This window comes from Chenopodium quinoa, unplaced genomic scaffold, assembly GCF_001683475.1.
Source record: "Chenopodium quinoa cultivar QQ74 unplaced genomic scaffold, ASM168347v1, whole genome shotgun sequence".
In the NCBI taxonomy this organism is placed as follows: domain Eukaryota; kingdom Viridiplantae; phylum Streptophyta; class Magnoliopsida; order Caryophyllales; family Amaranthaceae; genus Chenopodium; species Chenopodium quinoa.
In genome coordinates, this window is record NW_018742951.1 from 3,702,126 (window position 1) to 3,723,948 (window position 21,823).

Here is a 21,823-nt window from a genome sequence, read left to right on the forward strand (position 1 = left end):
GGGCACCCTTATTATCTCTCCGGTTGAGAGAGTGGAGGGGACCAGTTCAAAGAATCCGGAGTCCAGTATAGCCTCCCTGTCGTTCTCTGGTACGGTACTGGGGGCAGCCGGCACTTCTGCCCTAAAAGTTCAGGTTTCCGATTGTAGATCCAGAACTCCCTATACTCTTCTTCAGTCGGGGCCTTAACCAGATAAAACCGGTTCTTCCAGTCCGACCATTTAGACGGCTTATCCAGCGTCATCAAGTATTGGGGATAAGTCGTCAAAGTGTACCAGGCTCTCCAGCCGCCTGGGCTTCTACTCAAATAGTGCATATGGGCAAACGCCTCCCAGCCGGGGTTGAGATCCTGCATCCCGCAGGCGGCAATATACCCGAGTATATTTACCCAGGAATTAGGGGTGAGTTGCTAGACGCCTAGGCCATATCCCCTAAGTATGGCCTTTATTGTGTTATGTAAAGGGAAGCGGAGCCCGGCCAAGAAGGCCGCTTCATAGCACCCAAACCAGCTGTCTGCATGGGGTTGGTCATCCTCCCATACAACCGTTCCAAACTCCGCTGGTATTGACAGTTTATAACCCCCTCCCAGCGGCCGCTTAGTGACAAAGTCCGTCAGGGAGGACCGCATGAAGGCCCTGTCCTTAGTAGACACGAAAATCATGAGAGGGTCGTTTCTACTTTTCCAAGTAGGCCTCTCCGCCTCCTCTCTATATTCAGACGAGGTCAGGTAGCTAGTGCTACTGCTTTCAATACGACCGGCATTAGAGCCGGATGGGGAGTTGGGATCCTCGTTGACGGATCCTGGCAGCTCAGCCTCCTGAGCAGAGGAACACTCTTCGGTGAAGGAGCCTAAAATGGTATCGCTTGGGGTGGCGGGAATGCCCCCGGGTGAGTCTCTAGCCACCTCGTCCGGGGCTCGTCTCTCAGGCGACAACTCGTCTGAGTTCTCGCCTCTATAATTGAGGTCCATAGTTGTTCCCCTAATTCTGGCCATCGTTTCCTGCACAGACACGGAGTCGGTCGATATAGGCGTTGGAAAGGGGAAATTCCAAAGACCAAAGGCGGCAGATCCAGTTCTAGACTCAGCCGTACTAATTGACCGGCTGAGTTCACAACTATGTTCCGAGTATGGGTATAAAGGGTCCATCTACTTATGGGGCTAATAAATAAAAGCACAAGCAAAAGACGCAAACGAAAATACATGGAAAAGCTAGAAGGAATAGAGACGGTACCTAACGGAAGTGAGAATTTGTTGAAATACACCAAGAAATTTCTTGGGGATGCTTGCGAAGATACAGACGGTCTGAAAACCGGCTGAGTTCCCTTGGGTACCCTCACGAAAATCCTTTGCTTGCTCGCAACAACACAAGCGGTCTGAAAACCGGCTGCTCTCAACTATCAAATTTCCGTCTGTTCTCAACTCTGAAAACCGGATGCTCTCAAAATCAAGAAATTTCGCGAAGTTTGTAAATGAGAGCTTGAGGGTGCCTTCTCCTATTTATAGGATTTTTCCCAGAAGGCGAAGAGTCGCGACCCTTCCCCTTCTGCTTTTCCCTCCTCTTCCTTCAGTTAGAATCTGAAGAGGTTTCAAAAAAAAAAAATAAAGAAAGTCAGCACTCTTCACGGGCGCCACATGGCACCTTGCCACGTTAGCACCTGTGAGGGGAAAATGTTTGGGGTAGAAATACGCCGGGCACGTGGCTCAATGGTTAAGCGACACATGGAACCTAGCCATTGGTCAGCAGGGCTCCAATCCCCTGCTGACACGTGTCTAGTGAACCCTAAATGGGGAACCAAGGCTCCCCATTATAAATAGTGGAGAGACCCTCATTGATGGGGCATTCAATTCATTCATAAATACAAACACACCAATCCCGAGCAATATTAATTGCAGAATTCTCCCATTTATGTGAGAAGTAATTTCACTATTTACAAACACTTTTCCTCCTGTACGTTACTGACTTGATCGTCGGAGGCGGAGCTCCAACCAACCGGAGACTTCGTGGTTTTGCAGGTACAAGCGTTGAGGGGCATTCTAGGAATTGTAACTCTCCCGCAGGACATATCAAAAAAACCCCGAAACATATTTAATTCAACAAGCTTTTAAATCAAACCTTTTAAAAAACAATTTAAATCAATCCAAATTACATTTAAAAACCAGATTCCTTTAAACATAATAAATAATTTCAAACCATTCAAAACAAGATAGAAATCCATTATTCAACATATTTATTAAAACATGAATTCTCATGGTTAATTTATAAATCAAAATTCAAAACAATTTATTTAAATTCACACAAACATGCTTATTCATTTAACGATTTCGTAGGTATCTAGCCACCTAAACGTACCTTGATTCCGAATCTCAATCAACACTTCTCACTTTCAAAGTTCAATCACGAATATACCTTGCAATTAACATAACCATAAGGTAATCACAACATCTTTAGACATAAACCCATATCTAATGTGCATGGACTATAAAACTCATTTTTTCTTTCAAAAAATAATACTTCAATAAAAAATTATACCTTTGAAATAAGTATTTATATTTTAGAAAACTAACCATGAAGAAAACAAAGGAATAGAATTAAAGAGAATTGAATTTGCGTTGGAAAGAATAGGCAGAATTTGCAGAGGCTATAACTTCTTCAATATAACTCCAAATTGGGTGATTCTTGAGCCTAACCTCAAGGAATTTTTGAGAGGAAAAATTTATAGTTAAATAAAAATAGCCCAAAACTGATTAAAAGTTTCTGAAAATTAGCTCCAAAGATATACGGGCTGATTTTCCTTTATAAAAGAGGAGAAGAGTAAGAGAGAAAAAGAGAATATGACAGGTAATAGGGGGTATTTATAGGCTCATGAATGAAATAATTAAGGTAAGATTTTATAGGAAGAATTATGGTAAATTTAGTGTAAGGAATTACTTGGAAAAGAGAGTTATTGAATTTAGGAAAGTCTAGTTTATGGTGATTAAGAAATGAAGAAATAAGGTAAGTATTTTGTCATGAAATATTAAATGGTAAATGGCTTTGCTTGGGGAATAATCAAGAATGATTTAAGGTAAATAAATTATTTGACCAAATCTTTGTTAGATAGAGAATAAGAATTGAGGAAATAAGGAATTTAAGGAAGATAATTAAAATACAAAACTAACAAAATAATTAACCCAAAATTAACATAGGGTGGCTGAAAATATTGAGCATATCCATGCTCATATTTTCTGAACTCCACTACTAGTTTAAGGAAAATATTTGCAAGATTTTAAGGTTTAAAAATGATTGTGTAAATAATATATTATGTAGAAAATAATCAATTAGAAAATATTAACTTAAAACTAACTTAATTAACTAATAAAAATAAGATTTTCTACACTTAGAAAATCCGAAAATCTCATTAATTAATTCAGGAATTTCGACCCTTTAATTTATAAATAAGAAATATAATTTTTGTTAATTAAAATATCCGAAAAATATATATATCATTCGGGTGTTATTAAAATAAATGGATAATAAATCTTATCCAAAATAATCATTGAGTTTTGAAAATGTTGTTAAATTTAAATATCATTTTTGCTCTAAAATTCAAATAGTAATATAAATTACTAAAATACCCTTTTTAGAAAATACTAATTAGAAAATACGGGGTATTACACGAAGGGTTAGTTACTCAGTTCAACAATTTCTCTTAATTAAGTTGGTATAAACTGTCCAACATTTAATATTTAAAATGTCGAATGATTCTGTAGCTCGAATTCAAGTATGCAAATGAATCTTTCACTCAAGGGAAAGTTAGTCCCATTGAACATTGATAAAAGGTAATTTCTTCTATCTTCTATCTCAAATTATTTCTTTTAAATGTCAATGCTGATGTTGCTCGTGTTGTTGCTGCCTGGTCGACGCTATTGTGGTTACTACTACTTGCTTGATGCCACTGATGCTACTGCCTTCTAATATTCTTTGGTCATCAGATCTTAGAGTTTTTTATTTTGTGTGTTGCTGCTATCTGTTGCTTACCTTGTTGCGGATGTGCTCTTATTGTATTATGTTAAGCCGTTGAATGCTTGATGTTATCCAATTGAATTTTTCTTCTTTTGAACAATGTAATTTTATAACCTTTTATTAATGAAAATACTTGTTTTTTCACTTAATTTCTTTGAGTATCAATTTAAGGTACAATTTTGTTTTTTCTACCATTACAAATTAAAATTTTGGTAGTTTTTTGGTTGAATAGTAGATTAGAAGTGGGTTAGACATATAAAAATGCAACAATTAAATTTTTAATGAATTGCATAAAAATATTTATTAGCAGGGGTTAATGGAATAACTGCTGTAAATCAATCAATTCATTTGCTGCGGTCATTAACAACTACTGCAAATCAATCCATTCATTTGCCGCCCTGGCGTTTACTGCTCCTCCGAAAACGCAGCAAATGAACAGTTTTTAACCGCTACAAATAAATGTTTTTCTACTACTGCACGTTCAGAAGTTTTGGTTTGAATATTACATTTGTAACGATTCATGAAACTTTCAGTGACATCCTCCCAAGTTGCAGTATACTTGGCATCTAGAGAATAGAACCATTGTTGGCAAGCATGATCCAAAGAGGAAGGAAACACTATAGGGAAGAGTGCCACCTCTATTCCTTTGAGAACCATGGTTGCGGAGAAAGCCTTCAAATGGAACATTGGATTGTCAATAGGTTTGAACTTTGGTATGTTAGCAGTGGAGAACTTTTCAAGGAACCTGTCCTTCACAGCCAAAGTAGTGGAAGGTTGTTCCACATAGGTGAAATCTTCAGAAATCTTGCACACCTTTTCTTTCCGCTTTTCAACTGCAGCAACAATGGTATTGTTTTTTTTCCATGGTAGTAACCTTAGTAGTAAGGCTTTGCGTCATAGTGGAAAGTGCATCGATGGACTTGTTGATCTTCTCGATATCATTCTTGCTAGCCATTGGAGTGAAATGAATGTGAACTTGGGGTGATGGAGATGGACTTTGTGGAGACGATGGAGATTTCTTTGAATGTCTCTTACGTCTAAGAGGTTGTTGTGGTAGCCAAACGAGCCGTACTAATCTGCCCTTGATCCTTGACCAAGTACTGTGAAATAAATCAAATTCACTTAATAGTCTTAGTAAAGAAAGGGGGAAAGACAGAAATTTGAAAACATGTGAGAAAAATTCCACCCATTTTTTTTATTGTGACAGAAAAGGGGACGCATGCATGACCCTAGTATACAATCATTAACGACATGGTGCAAGACTCGAGTCAAAAAATTAAGTGTGTGGACTATACTTGACTCATGAGTGTTTAAGTGATATTATAAGACTGGTGGTATGATTGCATGGCTAGACATGTAAGCGGTAAAAAAAAAAATGACAGACGGGAGGACCAAGATAGCACAGAGGACCAAACATGATTGACTGCTCTTCCCCAAGGTATCGTGCCACGGCACAACTGTCGTGGCATGGCAATTAGTAACGTGGTGCGGTATGAATTTTCGTGGCACAACACTTTTTCGTGGCATGGTACTCAGTTCCAGGGTTTATTTTGTGTGATTTTCCAGTTTTTTCATCAAATTTTAGTGTTTATGCTAATTACTAAAAGAGTATGGTTCGTTGGCATTCATTAGTCATAAATCAAACAAAGTAAACTAACATTATAGACAAAGAACGATCGTTAAGGTTAGGATTAAAACAATCGAAGATGCACATGTAGGGCACGTAGTCATAATGATGCAATGAATTTCGCAACCTAAGGTCAAGTTCTATGTTCCACTATGGTCAAGTTTACTTGGATGTCAAAAGGTACCATGGTTAAGAGTTTGGATGCGTTAGCAAGGCAGCAACCTTTGAGAATGTATGCCAATGGACGGCTCCACGAGTTTGTGACGAAATCGAACTCGACTCCATGGTTTAGGTAAAGTTATAAACTCGGATGAACCCTTATTGTCATGAACGTTTTCGGGTTGATAGAACTTAAATCCCTCGGCGCTAAAATGTATGTAGAACACATACGGTTTCAAAAAAAACAAAGAAGCTAATTACTAGAAAAAAGTAGTCACCGAACTATTTGTAGCAGTACCGTGCCACGACATTAATTATTGTGCCACGGTATAGAATACCGCGCCATGGTATTCAGTGCCGCGCCACGACAATTCTGGCGTTGCTCGGTGTTGGTAAAAACACAACAGTGCTTCAATTTTTTTTCAATAGCGATCAAGTTATTTGATTTTTCCAATGAGGCGAACCTAAATACGACGTTAAAACGTCAATGCATATGCAAAAATGCCAAATTAATCAAGGAATACGATTCAAGAATCTTTCAAGTCTCATCCACTCATCTTAATCATATACCGATCACTCAAAATTGTTAAATAACTAAGAAACCTCCCCAATGGAGTCGCCAAATTGTAGGCGTCATTCGAAGGCGCCTACCTAAGCATGTGTGATGATGCTTGGAACTCATAGTAAGAAGGATTTGACATAATATAATTAAGGATAAATAAAGTAAGGAGTCGCCAACAAGTTTTTAAGGAACTTGTAAACCGTTCACAGATCATTTAAGGCAACCATGATTAGGGACAACAAAAGACAACAATGATTGACCCATGAAGGTTACACCCCATTCATAATCAATGAGATTACTAATTCCATATGGTTTGGAACCACGAAAGGAGGATCGGGGATGATGGTGCGAAGTAAGTCATGGAGTCACATTCGCCCGTATTGGCCTCTACTCGATCCTTATAATGAAAAATATTTCTAGCAATCTCAAGGGAATACAAACAAAGATTCAATTTACTCTATACTAGATAAGGCTAAATTGGTTGAATACTAATGCACACATAATTCTAAATATGTGTTTACATGACTTTTAAAATTAATTTACTATGCATTTTACTATCAACGATCTTTACAAATCTTTCCTCGTAGGTTAAGCTTTAGTCTAGTTCTTTGGTTTCAGTTTGCAACACGTGCGACCTATCTGGGATGTACCTTCTCAATTAAGACACGTGAAACACACCATTCGCCTTCCTAAGTTCCATTAGCAATGCCAATTTATAGGTTACGTTTCTTATTCTTTGCAAGATCTCATAACGTCCTATGTATTTCTAACTCAACTTTCCTAACCTCATGATCCCTTTCATTGGTGTTATCTTAAGCAATACTTTGTCACCAACTTGAAATTCCTCTTCTCTACGCTTCAAATCTACGTAGCTCTTTTGTCTATCCTATGCAGCTTGAATCATAACATGAATTTCTCTCACTTGCTTTGTTGTTTCTTCTATTATTTGAGGACCTAGAATAATTATTTCACTTCTGTCACTCCAACATAATGGACTTCTACACTTTTGTCCCTTCAAATGGTGCCATGTCAATACTTTCATGGTAACTATTGTTGTAAGAGAATTCTACTAAGTCTATGCTTTCTTCCCAACCACGCACCTTAATAGTCTATCACGCACGACCTTAACATGTCCTCTAAGGTTTGGATGGTTCTTTTTGACTTTCCATCCATTATAGGGTGGAATGTTGTACTCATCTTCAATGTCGTACCAAAGTTCTCTTGTAATTTTTCTAGAATTTCGAAAGAAACCGAGAATCCCAATACAAACGATATAATTGGGAACTCCATGTAGCCTCACAACTTGTTTTATGTAATCCTTCACAATATGTTCCATCTTTTAATTCTCTAACATTGGTATAAACACTGTCTATTTTGTAAGCCTATCCACCACAACCCACATGGTATCATTTCCATTCTTTGACTTCGATAAACTAGTGACAAAATCCTTCAAGATACAATCCACTTCCATCCTGGAATGTTGAGTGGTTACACTGTTCCTTGAGGTCTCTTGTGCTATATTTTGACCTTTTGGCAAGTTAGACATTTGTCTACAAATTTTGCTACCTCCATTTTCATTCTAGGCCACCAATACAGCTTTTTAGAGTCCTTATAAAGCTTGTTCTCCCCCTAGATGTATTTAGTAGGGTGTATTGTGCCCTTCTTCCATTAACATCTTCTTTAATTCTTCATACTTTCGTGGTACACAAGCACCACCTCCCTTTAACGCTTATGCTCCCTCATCATGAGTTTTGAAGTCAGTCACCTTTCCCTACTTAATCTTCTCGCTAATACGATCTAACTACAAATACCCTACTTGATTCTCCTTCATCTTATCAAATATTATTGGTTGGATGCTCAAGTTATTAAGCATTCCTTTAAACGCTCTTTTTTCCACCACTTTAAGGTTTGACTTCTCCATCTCTCAACAAATTTCATTTTCCACTACTAAGTGCATTCACTCCATTACTCGAATTTCGATTTAAAGCATCTGTGACTAAATTAACCTTACCCTCATGGTATTGAGTGTCCAAATCATAGTCCTTGATAAGTTATAACCACCTACATTGCCTCATGTTCAAGCCTTTTAGCGTGAAAATATACTTCAAACCCTTATGGTCAGTGAATATCATACATTTCAGTCCATATAATTAACTCCTCCATATTTTCAACACAAACACTATTACTGCAAGTTCAAGGTCATGAGTAGGATAGTTAGCTTCATATGGTTTCAACTGTCTTGATGCATAAGCAATCACCTTCCCATTTGTTGGGTTTCGTAGTGTCTGACACTACGCGGAATAAAACCCTCCCAAAATTCGCACACAAATTAAAGTAACTAATTATGCATATTAATTAACAATCACATAATTAATTAACAAAAGAGAGAAAGAAGAAAAGACGATCATACCCTTGATGCGTGCTTCGCTCTTTCTTATAGATCGTACTTGAAAGCGTAGAGCTTCGCAAATGCGCAAGCCTCTGAAGGCTCTCACCCTCGCGACCCCGACCCGAACGGCCTATACCCTGAAGCTTAGTCGGGGCTAGACCAAAAATACTTAAAGTATTAGAATAAAAGTGTTCTCGCTTGTGGAGATCCTTTCAAGTTCACAACTCAAGTGCCCTTTCCAAATGCCAAATAATTGGTATTTATAGGGAAAGGAGCCCTTGAATTCCAATCTCCCATCAATGTGGGAGAGTTGGTAAAAAGGCATTTATTCAATTTAATTTAATTCTAAAATCAAATTAAAATGCAAATGAATCAACAAACAACAAGTGTCAAGTGGACATCAAAGGGTTAGAGGAGGACCACAAGGGGGGACTACCCTCCCTTTCTCCCCAAGTAAACCACACAAACTGGCTCCCACACTTGCCCTATCGCAGACCCCAACTTGACTCCTAGCCTTGGGCACCAAGGCGCGCCATGCTGGCGGCCTGGTGCTCAATTGGGCCTGCCACCGAGGTGATGTGCTTGCGCGCAGCCCAGCATTCAAGCCACGCACGCATGATGGTTACTATTTGGTGCTGCAATGCGCCAGCACAACCCAGTAAGTTGTGCTTGCTTGTGACTGCTATCTACGAGGCACTAGCACGCTAGCACGCCTAGCGCACGAGCGATGCTGGCCATGTTGCACAAGCCAGCTAGCCAGTGATGCTAGCATACATGCGCTGCTATTGCTAGCGAGCTCGCACACTCGCTGCGACCATGTCCGAGGCCCAGCGAGCACTTGCGTGCTGCTGGCCTTGTGATGGTGCGGCTGGTGCTGCTAGCTCGCCTAGCATATGTAGCCAGCCATGCTGGCCTTTCTATGCACATAAGGCATGCTCGGCCCATGCTAAGCATGCTGAGATTATGGCAGTGCCTTGCCTTGCGTCAATAGCCCTGGCTAGCTATATTGCCCTTGCCCTCGGATTGCTCAGGGAATTCCGAGGCTAGGGGTATATATTTGTAACTTGTTGTTTGCTTGATTTCACGTCTCGTCGATTCCTAAATTCTACTCGACTTACGACACTCGTTCTAACGCTCTAAGCTCGGAATCCAACGTCTATGTTCGTAATACTCTAAGGACTCATTTAATCTTTCGCATTAATTTCTCGTTTCAGTTTGGTTACTCGATTGGGAGTGATTCGAAGGGTTTAGTCAAGCGTAAGCTATAATATTAATTATGCATTAATATTACTGATCGGAAGCGGCCCCCAGCTAGGCATTCGATCACTTTACCTCACTGAATAATTAGCTTTCTAATAATTCCGAACCCTCTATCGGAATAATACACTTATTCAAAGGACACCATTCCTTTCACCATTTACATCAAAATACAACCAAATCCATTGTTTGATGCATCACTATACACATCGTAAGAATCACTTTCACTCCCGTCATATATGGTTAATATTGGAGCCATCGTTACGCGTTCCTTCAAAGCCTGAAAAGCTTCCTCAAACTTATCGCTCTAAACAAACTTACAGTCAATTTTCATCAACGAATTCATAGTTCTAGATATCTTTGAGAAATCCTTCAGAAACCTTCTATAATATCTGGCTAGCCCAAAGAAACTTTAAATATCCGACACAATCTTGGGTGTAGGCTACCCTTTTACAGCCTCAATATTTGCAGGGTCTACTTCCGCTCCTTCTTTAGTTATGAAATGTCTTAAAAATGCTACTTTCTCCAACCAAAATTCACACTTTGAGAATTTGGCATACAAATGGTTAGTCCTAAAAGTAGCTAACACTAACCTAAAATGTTATAGCATGGTCCTCTCTACTCTTGGAGTATACCAAGATATAATCTATAAATATCACCACAAACTGGTCTAAAAAGGGTTGAAACACTCTATTCATTAGCTCCATAAAGATTTTTGGTGCATTTGTTAACCCAAAAGGCATTACAGTAAACTCATAGTGTCTATACCTTGTCATAAATGCCATTTTCGAAACGTCCTCTTCCGCAATTATCAGTTAGTGATACCCAGACCTCAAATATATCTAAGAAAATATCTTTGCATCTTTTAATCGGTCAAGTAGGTCATCTATCCTAGGTTAGGGGTACTTGTTCTACACCGTTACCTTATTCCACTTCCTATAATCGATGCATAGACTCATGCTTCCATCTTTCTTCTAAACAAACAACATGGGTGCTCTCCACGATGATGCACTCAGTCTAATATACCACTTCTCCAAAAAAATCTTGCATTTGTTCTTTCAACTCACTCATCTCCGCAGGCGCCATCCTATATGGAGCTTGAGAGATAGGTGTCGTTCTAGGTACTAAGTCTATAGTGAAATCTATAGTCCTTCTTGGTGGCAAACCCGAAATCCCTTCAGGTTACACATTTGAGAACTCATTCACGACCACAATATCCCTACAGGTTACTCCTCGTTTTCTAAATTCTTTACACTATAGAAATAAATAGGATGTCCTTTCTGCACATATTTTGCCAACTTCATCATTGAAATAATCCTATTATACTTAGGCCTTCCATACCTCTACTAGGTTACTAGTTAGCCTTGAGCTATCCTCAAGTAGATTTTCTGTGACTGATATCGAATCTCAGTATTGTAACAACATAACCAATCCATCCCCAAAATTACATCAAGGTCTTCTAGCTCAAACTTGATCAAGTTGGACATAAATCCCTTCCCCTCAATCTCTATAAGAACATCGTTAAAAGTCCTAGTGCAATGAACTATGCCTCCTGTTAGCATAACAATGGGTATATATAGGACATCTATAATTTTTACACAGTGCAACAGTTTTGGGAGTATAGCCTTTGAAATAAAATAAAATATTGCACCAGAATGAAATATAACTTTAACGAGAACTAAGTTTATAGAGAATGTACCAATAATGACATCCCTTACAGCATCAGCTTCATTCGTGTCTGCCCATCACATAAAGCTTCCTTGGGGTTCTACCTTTGACTTGAGCGTTGCCGCCATTAGTACTCTTATTCCCATTTTGAATCTACATACTTCTATTCACTTGGTTCCCATTATTACCTTGAGATCTCTTCTACTAATTTTAGTTCTGACCACCATTCCTAGGTTAACTATTTCCTTAACACACTTTATTCTAGGAAAAGCACTCCTGTGCAATATGCCCTTGTTTTTTACACAGGTCAAGTGACTAATTCCCATCACAATCTTTTTTTGTGTGGTTATTTGAACATCTCCTACAGTGGTAAACTTTAGGTGGTCAATCTCTAGGTTGATTCCTATTTCCTCAAGATCAGAAAAGTTACGCCCACCTTGGTTATTTCAATTGTTTTAGAAGTTATTACCATGGTGGTTGTGATACTTCTACCTCTCAAAGTTATTCTGGTTCCCAGCATGACCAGAACCACTCACAGGCTCCTTTTTTTTTCTCCTTAGCTTCTAATTCAGCTTTCTCCACCTTCTCCTTTATCTCTAACGCATGAAGATGCGCTGCTCTACCATACAACCATCCAAATTATCAAAAAACACTAGTAGAAAAAAGCAATTGGGCTGCCCCAAATGGGAAGCGGTTATTGAATTCCGCTTCCAAAAACCCATAAAAACCCACCAAAAAAAATTAAAAAAAATAAAAATAAAAAACAGAAACATACAAATGGGGAGAGTTTTTAGGTGAACCGCTCCCAAATATTGATATGGGAAGCAATTTGAACATTTAAGCGTTTCTCATTCTTAAAAAACACCCTAAAAAAACTCTTCATTTCTCATGCCTCCTCTCCTTCTCTCTACGTTAATACGTCTTCTCTTTTCTCCTTTTTCTTTCCTCTTCTCTTTTCTCACGCATCTCTTCTCTCTCTCCTCTCTCAAGCCTCCCTTTCTTTTTCCTCTCCTTTCTCAAGCCCCACATAAACACAGCAACCACCGGCCACATCAACACAACAACCACCGCCCACAACAACCACATCAACACAGTGAGCAACCCCCACCGAGCAACCCACAACGAGCAACCCACTAATTAACAACCACCGATCATCGTACCACCTGAAAGGAATGGTGTCCTTCCAATAAGTGTATCATTCTGATAGAGGGTTCAGAATTATTACAGAGCTAATTCTTCGGTAAAGTCAAGTGATCAGAATGCCTCGGTGGAGGCCGCTTCCGATCAATAATATTAAGGAATAATTAATATTACAGCTTAATCTTAACTAAACCCTTCGGGTCGAACCCAATCGAATAACCGATCCGAGACGACGAATTAACCCGAAATGATTTAATGAGTCGACAGAGTTATACGAATACAGACGTCGGATATCGAGTCTAGGGCGTCAAGGCCAAGCGTCGCAAAATCACAAGCGACAAGTATAAGCATAGCTGTAGCACCGCACTAGCCTAGCCATGTGGGCTACTAGGCTAGGTTGGGTCAACATAGGCCTAGGCGCACCATGCATACCAAGGGTGCCTAGGCGCCATCGCAGCCCTAGCACCATGCCTAGGCGCACATGGCAACACCATCGCAGGCCACACGCACCATGCAAAGCACTATCACATGGCTAGGCCTATGCGTGTGTGTGCATGTGCATGTGCCTAGGGCCATCGCAAGCCATGGCAGGCCACACGCACCAAGCACAACCATCGCAGTGCTGGGCACTGGCGTATGTGCGTGTGCGTGTATGCCTCGCATCCTCACAACAGCAGCCTCACACAGCAGCATGCCAAGCAATGCTCTGTTCGTGTGCGTGTACGAGTGCCAATCCGTGCTGGCTAGCAAGCAGCAACAGCGATGATGCGTGGGCTTGTGCGTGTGTGCGTGCGATAGGGATGCTGGGAAGCAAGGGAGTGCTGGCTGGCTGGCACGCTAGCTGGCTTCCAGCCTAGCAACCCATGTGCCGGTTTTGTGCTTGCTTCTGGGGACCAATCAAGAGGCCTTGGGGGGCAAGGAAAATGGTCCCCCCTACCTAACCTTGGTCATCACTCATTAGCATGTGATTGTTCCACTTGTCGCAATGTGATTAACTTAATTATTTATATAATTTGGAATTAAATAAATTATTGATTTTACCAACTCTCCCACATTGGTGGGAGATTGGAAATCAAGGGTGCATTTCCCTATAAATACCAAAGGCTTGGGTATTTGGGAATACACAACCTTGAGTGGAATTAAAAGGCAACTCTTGATTTGATTAAACCTTGATTCGTAAAACTCATAGTTTTATTTTTCCGGGTCTCGACTAACCTTCGAGACTTAGGACGCTCGGGTCGGGTTCGAGGGTACGATCCCGTTGAAGACCTCGTATTTTCGGGGTTCAAGTAAGAGCTCATAGTAGAGCGAAGCACGCGTCAAAGGTATAATCTTTTATCCTTAATTATGTTTTAATTATGTTTTGCTTGTTAATTGCATTTATTATGGGGGCGGGTCTTGGGGGTTTCTTTCCGCGTAGTGAGGGTCACTACGAAACCCTACAGCGGTATCGGAGCCACGCTCCTTTTAATTTTTGCAATTATTGATTAATTAAGGTGATTTAAAGTAAGATTTAAATTCTGGTTTTGTTTATCTAATTAGATTAGAAGCTCGTTTTAATTAATTTTAAAACTCGTACTTTTATTGATTTGGCTGTCGAATCCAGATTTAGGCTCAAAAATAGTGATTTTTGGGTGGAATCATCATTCTGAAACAGATTCATCCCTCTTCGAGAATTGTTTAGAAGCCAAATTCGAACCGGAAACCCAAGTTTTTGGGGTTTTTTTCGTTTTTCAACGAAAATTTTAAATCTTTTCAAGCCTTGATTAGTGCAAGCATTACAAGGTTATATTAAATGCATTATTGCATCCCTAATCTACTACTTTTTAAATATCCTTAAGCATAATTATGGAGTTTTAATTAGTGCTTGAGTCGATATGCCTTTTTCACATAAACTTGTTTTTCACAAATTTTGCAAATTAATTGCAATAATGTGTGAATGTTTGATGTGAATGTGCAATTTTAAGATCCTAATATGTTAAAGTTCTAATCTTTAAAGGTTTAAATGATTGGAACTCTAACCCTAAATTCCATATTGAACAAAGTTTGGATTTTTCATGTTTGGTTGCTTAAAATCCATGAAGTTCAAATACTTGTGAGTAAAATTTTGATTAATCCTCATATTGGAATATGTAATCTTGGTATTTTACACAAGTATGAAAGTTGGAAAATTTTATCATTGGAAGGTTAATTTATTTTTCAACTCCCTTTTGTCAAATCCATTATTAATTTGCATATTAGCAAAATTAATTATGGACATAGCTCATTTAATTTTAAGCATAAAGAAAGACCTAAATTTGTTCAAAAATAAATTTTTGGATGACTTAGGCTTGTGCACCATTAAAATTAAAATTATTTAAGTTAGACTTATTTTATTTTATTTTTCCTCAAATTGATTCTAAAATGTAATTTAGAATTAAATTTTGTCACACACAAATCGGAATTAAAATTCCGAGTGAAATGCATGCAAATCGATGCAAAACCGCAAGCGTGACCAAGGCTAGCCGGGCTGCCCAGCAGCCCACATGTAGGATGCCCATGGTGCACGCAAGGGCCACGCATCGATGCGTATGGCTGTGTGGCCGGAAGGTTACTGGGCGCAGCATTGCGTGGGGTTGTGGCTGGGCAGGGGCTGCCTGTGAATGCTTGCTGGCAGCATGCTAACAGGAGCCAGCCCAGCGCCATATGCTTGCACCAGCACGCTAGCAAGCATGCGCAGCATGCTAGCAGGCAGCTGATGCTAAGAAGCGAGGCTTGCTAGGCACAGCAGAGCAACACCACGCACCAAGGCGCAGGGCCATGGGCTGCCTAGCAGCCATGGTGCGCACCCTCTAAGGGTTTTAGTGGGACGTTTTTACTTAATGTTTGAGCTATGATTTTGCAATTTTTCCTATTTTAATAATTTTAAGTAATTATTTTAACGAGGTTAAAGCCTCGATTTTTCGGTTTTGCAAAAAATTGACAAATTATGGGTTATGCCGATTAATTAATCGGATTAATTAAGTATTGATGCGAAATTTAGTGGGAGCCTAATTAATTACGTTAGCAATTTGCTTTTAGAAATAATGAATTAAACAACTTTGACAAGTTTTAATTAGGCGCGTTAATTGGATTAACCACCTAAGTTAGTTACTAGTTTTGCGTGTTTAATTGTGTATTCGTAAAATGCATGGGCCATTCACAAATAGTGAATGGGTGAATGAAAGATTGTTTTCAAAACAGGTTATTGAAAATGGCAACTAGTGGGGCCCGACTAGGATAGAAAATACGGATTGCGATCCGTTATGCATTTTTGTAAATCTAAATACGGTCTGCGAACCGTTAAGTATTTTTGTACTTTAGATTAATCTTAGTCGTACTAGCTAGTTATTTTATTTTGGCCAAGATGTCTCAAGACGGCGTTTCGATGAAGACAAGCCAAGATGAAGACCCATGGAAATTGAAGATTTCAAGGGGTCATGCTAGTTGCCAAATGCTTCAATTTATGCTTTATATATTATTGTTATATATGAATGTTAGATGCATGTCTAGGATTTCTACATGTTGCGACGATTAATTAAGTTCACTTAATTCAAACCAACATAGAAACCCTAGGTCCCTCAATAATATTGAGCTAAAAATTTGCCGTTCCAAGAACAACACTTACCGAACTAATACGCGTATGTGATGGGCTACGCCAAAGCGAGGCATCACTACTTCCCTAGGAACGTAAGGTATACTAGGTATACAAGTTGTCTTGGTTAAGCTCAACGATATCAGTAAGGAGTCCTTAGATGCTGTGGCAAAAGAGATAAAATGTCAAGGATGCATTAGATGCGACATTTTATCAAACCGAGAGTAGCTTGGAGCTATTAGCAATTGAATTGCTTACCTTAAGATATTTAATGATTAAGACAAGCCAAAGCATGCTTAACCATTTCTTGATCTTTGGGATCTCGGAATCATTTTATTCTCGCCCATAAGGGACAATTTAATAATGCGTGGATAAAATGCTCAATAAGATTGAAATTATGCATGAACACTTTTAAATTTCAACTTATTGATTTATGAATGGTTTTTCATTTCAAATTCTTTCAATTTTATAACAATGTCTGCAAGTAACTTAAACAACAACCAATTCTCTTTACGTTCAATTCTCGACAAGGAGAAGTTGAGCGGGCCAAACTTTCTTGATTGGCAAAGAAATCTGCGCATTGTGCTAATGCAAGAGAAAAAGATATACTTCCTTGATGAGGAAATGCCCGATGCTCCCAATGAGGAGGTCACTCAGGCTGCCCTTAACCGATGGCAAAGTGCTAATTGGGATGTCAAATGCATCATGTAGGCCACTATGTCTCCGGACCTTCAAAAGACTTTATTTGAAAAGGAGACGGCTTTTGAGATTAATTCTGAGCTTCAGAATATGTTCCAAGAGCAGGCCCGAACTGAAAGGTTTGAAACCCACAGGCAGATCCTTGAGAGCAAGCTCAAGAAAGGAGAGCCAGTCAGCCCGCATGTCCTCAAAATGATTAGATTATTTGAGAACATGGAAAGGCTTGATGCTGGGTATTCAACCGAGATGGCAATTGACATCATTCTCCACTCTCTTCACAAAGGCTATGATCAGTTCAAGATGAACTATAATATGCATAGCATGAAGAAAACCCTCACCGAGCTTCATGGTATGTTGAAGCAAGCCGAGCAAACCCTCAAGGATGAGGGCAAGCATGAAATGCTCATGGTGAAGAAAGGCAAGCCATTGAAATGTCCGGGCAAGAAGAAGAGCTTTAAAGGGAAAAAGAGAAATTTTCCGCCTAAGTCAAACACTGCCAAGGGCAGCAAGGACAAGAAGGTAGCCTCTACCAAGTCCGATTCCGAATGTTTCTACTGCAAGAAGAAGGGACATTGGAAACGGGACTGCCTCAAATTCAAGGAAGATAAGAAGAACGGCACCGTTTCTTCTTCATCAGGTATTTTTGTTATAGACTTAAACTTCGCTAGAAAAACATCATGGGTATTAGATACCGGATATGGCTCACACCTTTGTTCCAATGCTCAGGGACTAAGGATAAATAGGAGTCTAGAGAAGGGAGAGGTCGAGCTTCGGGTCGACAATGGAGCAAGAATGTCTACCGTCTTCGTTGGAACTCTCAATTTGTCATTGCCCTCTTGGCTTATTTTAGAATTTGACAATTGTTATCATGTTCCTAGAGTTACCAAAAACATCATTTCAATATCGACGTTGGACGCCAAAGGTTTTGAATTTCTAATTAAGAACAATAGTTGTTCATTTTATTTTGATAATGTTTTATATGGTAAAGCATATTCAAAAAATGGTCTTTATGTGCTTTCTCTTGACAAACAAGTCTATAACATTGATGATACCGCTAAAAAGGCTAATACCATCGAGTAGAATCAAACCTACTTGTGGCATTGTCGTCTTGGCCATATTAACGTCAAACGCATCAAGAAACTTCTACAAGAAGGTGTTCTTAACTCATTCGACTTAGAGTCGTTTGAAAATTGCGAAGGATGTGTATTAAGCAAGATGATAAAACAACAATTCTCCAAGTTGGGAGAAAGGGCAAGTGACTTATTAGGTCTAATACACACGGATGTATGTGGACCAATGAGTACACTCGCAAGACAAGGTTACCGATATTTCATCACTTTCACCAACGATTTTAGTAGATATGGCTATATCTACTTAATGTCTAATAAATCTGAATCCTTTGAGTAATTCAAAGAATTTAACAAAGAAGTTGAAAATCAACTTGGCAAGAAAATTAAAGCACTTCGATCGGATCGAGGTGGCGAATATTTGAGCCATGAATTCGACGATCACTTGAAATAAAATGGTATTCTTTCAGAGTTGACACCTCCCGGAACTCCTCAATGGAACGGAGTGTCCGAACGGAGGAATCAAACCTTGTTAGACATGGTTCGATCAATGATGGGTCTTAGTGAACTTCCTATCTCTTTCTGGGGACATGGCGCTACAAACCGCGGCACTAACACTGAACCGCGCTCCGTCAAAAGCTGTTGAAAAGACTCCATATAAATTATGTACTAAGAAACCTCCTAGGTTATCTTTTCTCAAGATTTGGGGATGCGAAGCATATGTCAAGCGATTAATTTTGGACAAACATCACCCCAAATCGGATAAGTGTTTCTTTGTGGGATATCCAAAAGAAACCAAAAGGTATTACTTCTACAATAAATCCGAGAACAAAGTGTTTGTTGCTCGTGATGGTGTCTTTTTGGAGAAGGAACACCTTTCCAAAATGACAAGTGGAAGGAAAATCAAACTCGACGAAGTTCGAGAGGACGAGCAACAATGTCAACCTGATAAAACTAACAATCTAAGTGCTTTGGAAGCAGCTGAGAAGATTAGTCAGATTCAAACAGACAATGTAAATGCTCAACCTATTACCCTTCGTAGGTGGCAACGGCAAAGATCTCAACCAGACAGATACCTTAGTATTGTCTTAACCGCTGATCAAGACATCCTAGTTATGGATGGAGATGAGCCAGCGACATACAAGCAAGCTATGACGAGCCCCGACTCTGCTAAATGACAAGAGGCCATGAAATCCGAGATGGACTCCATGTCTGAAAATCAAGTCTTGGACTTGGTGAATTTGCTCGAGGGTTACACACCCACTGGTTGCAAATGGATCTTCAAATTGAAGACAGACAAGGATGGAAATGTATCGATATACAAGGCTAGACTGGTGGCAAAAGGTTATAGACAAGTCCACAGGATTGACTATGATGAAACTTTTTCACCGGTTCCAATGCTAAAGTCTGTCCGGATTATTCTAGCAATTGCTGCATATTACGATTTATGAAATATGGCAGATGGATGTCAAAACCGCCTTCCTAAATGGGATTTTGGAAGAAACTGTGTACATGACACAGCCAGAAGGTTTTGTCGATCCGAGCAACGCTGGAAAGGTTTGCAAGCTCAAGAAGTCCATTTATGGACTAAAGCAAGCCTACAGGAGTTGGAATTTGCGATTTGATGAAGCCATCAGTAAGTTTGGTTTCATCAAGAATCTAGATGAATCTTGTGTATACAAGAAGGTCAGTGGGAGTGACATCGCATTCCTAGTCCTATATGTCGATGCCATACTGCTCATTGGAAACAGCACAAAATTACTGGAGTCCGTAAAGGGCTGGTTGGGAAAGTGCTTTTCAATGAAGGACTTAGGAGAGGCACAGTACATATTGGGCATCAAGATCTACAGGGATAGGTCAAAGAGGATGATTGGATTGAGCCAAAGTACTTACATTGACAAAGTACTGGCATGATTCAACATGGAGAATGCCAAGAGAGGGCATCTACCCATGTCCCATGGCGTAACTCTCAGCATGAAACAGTGTCCACAGACACCTGTTGAGCGAGAGAGAATGGATCAGATTCCATATACTTCGCTATATGGGTCGATCATGTATGCCATGATATGTACCAGGCCAGATGTCTCGTATGCCTTGAGTGCTACGAGCCGATACCAATCAAACCCAAGACAGGCGCATTGGACTGCGGCCAAGAATATCCTGAAGTACCTGAAAAGGAACAAGGATAAATTCTTGGTTTATGGTGGGCATAAAGACCTGGTTGTTGAAGGTTACACCGACGCTAGCTTCCAGACTAACAGAGACGACTTCAAGTCATAGTCAGGGTACATATTCTGTCTAAATGGAGGAGCGTTTAGCTGGAAGAGTGCCAAGAGGAGCACAACTGCAGACTCTACAACTGAAGCCGAGTACTTGGCTGCTTCAGAAACTGCTAAGGAGGCTGTTTGGATTCGCAAGTTCATCAGTGAACTTGGTGTTGTACCCTCCATCAAGGGTCCGATAGATCTCTACTGTGACAACAATGGAGCTATCGCTCAGACTAGAGAGCCGAGATAGCACCAGAAGGTCAAACATGTCCAAAGGCAATTTCACATGATAAGGGAATGGAAATCCAAAGGTGAAATCAGAATTTGCAAGATCGGCACGGATGATAATGTGGCCAATCCTTTGACTAAACCTTTGCCTCAAGTGAAACACAACAAGGACATTAAGGCAATGGGAATCAAGCACATCGGAGACTGGCTTTGAAATTCCCTGTACATGTGTTTTAATTAAACTGGTTGTTTTAATGTAAGACACTGTATCGAAACCATTCATTAATGGAGTAATTAAGTTTTGTGCATTATTATTTTTCACTCCATTGTTATTTAATTGTCGTTTAGAATAAAATAATGAGTCCATTCGATTTATGGAAATATTCAAAACAGGGTATCAAGACCATGTCTTGGATAAAGAAACACCTGTTAAGTGAACATTGAATATTTAAATTGAAAATCATCCCTAATCGAGGTCATCTAACTGATGGACGATTGATGACCACCAGAGATTAATGTATAGTGTGATTTACAGCACCGTTTCTTGTGCTGCAAGGACACGATGGTCATAAATCATTTGCACAAGTGCAAGTTTGGAACTGCACTGGATTGACCTATGAGAGTACTTTAAGAGATTCAAAATTGTCATAAGTACATTTCTCATTATAGCTATTGGAACTCGTTTCCTCGACCATGAGTATTGTGAAGTTTTCTTGTTTGAGAACTAGTCTCTTTGATGTTGCCTAACATATGCCGTAACTGGGCATCATAACGGGAACACTCGGGAGATTAGGTCCTCTTAGTAAGAGAAACTTACAGTACAAGACTGGGAATGTCCCCCTATCAAAAATAGGGAATATGTCTTTGTTGTTTACAAGGCCGCTCGAAGGGCGAGACTGTGAAAATGCATGGTCGTGCTCAGATGGATTTTAGAAATCATCTGCTTATTGACAGTCGAACTAGGAGATCGAGAAACACTTCTGAACGTAATAAGGATGACGATGAATCTTACCTTATAGTTCACGAAGAGACATTAAGTGACATAGGAAATGGGCTATACACTATATGCACACTTGTCCGGAAGGATAAGTGGGAGATTGAAAGGAATGGTGTCCTTCCAACAAGTGTATCATTCTGATAAAGAG